Source organism: Penaeus chinensis, chromosome 35 (genome assembly GCF_019202785.1).
Source record: "Penaeus chinensis breed Huanghai No. 1 chromosome 35, ASM1920278v2, whole genome shotgun sequence".
In the NCBI taxonomy this organism is placed as follows: Eukaryota; Metazoa; Arthropoda; class Malacostraca; order Decapoda; family Penaeidae; genus Penaeus; species Penaeus chinensis.
Genome location: NC_061853.1, coordinates 19,062,987 through 19,063,871, shown reverse-complemented (window position 1 = coordinate 19,063,871; position 885 = coordinate 19,062,987).

Genomic DNA, 885 nt, shown 5'->3' with positions numbered 1-885 from the left:
ATATGGAGTTGAAGGACACGTAAGGAATTTTATAGTTTTTCTTTGTTTTTATTTTTATGTTTATTTGTTTGCTTTCTAGTCTACTGATCAGTTAGGTCGTAAGACAGTATGTGATCTATTCATTTACAACTTATTAGCAGTGGTGTCATCATTATTACTATTATTTTACTCATGTTTTATTCATCCATTCTGTTTGCACACTGCAGGGAGAGGGGAAGTAAAGGGAGAGGGAGAGGGAAAGGAAAAGGGAGAGGGAGAGGGGAAGGAAAAGGGAGAGGGAGAGGAGGGGAAGGAAAATGAGGGAGAGGGCTCGTGGCCGACCGGGAGGTCGTTGCGCTGTAGCTGTCCACGGCTCGGTCTGCGTTGCAGGTCCCCGTGCCCCTTGTCTCAGTTGCCTGTGCACCTGGCACGGCCCTCTTTGGCCCCCCTTGTCACGTTTCTCTGTTCCGGCACCCCCGGGCTGCGGGCGCTTTGGCCTCGCCCCGTGTCGCCTGTCTCCTTGTTCCTTTCCCTGTACTTTCTCTGTTCCTCCCTTGCTCTTTCTCTTTTCTCTTTGCCTTCCCCTGTTCTCATTTCTTCGTGCCAGCCCCTGGCCCCTGGCGCCTGCCTTGTCCCCCTTGCGCTGGGTCCGCTTTCCGTTCCCCGTGCCCCTTGCTCCGGCCTATGCCCCATGTCGCTTTCTCGTTGCCTTCCCCCGGTCTCTTACTCCTTTTCCCTTCCCCTGGCTCGGATCTTTCCCCTACCCCTGGTGCCTGCTTTCTCCTTTCCTTCCCTTTCTTCATTATCCTTCCGTCCCCTTGCGCTGGTCCGTCGTTCCATCCCCCTTTCCCTCTTTGACCGTTCCTTCCCGCCTGTTCTCCGTTCCTTATTACCTGCCCCGTTCTC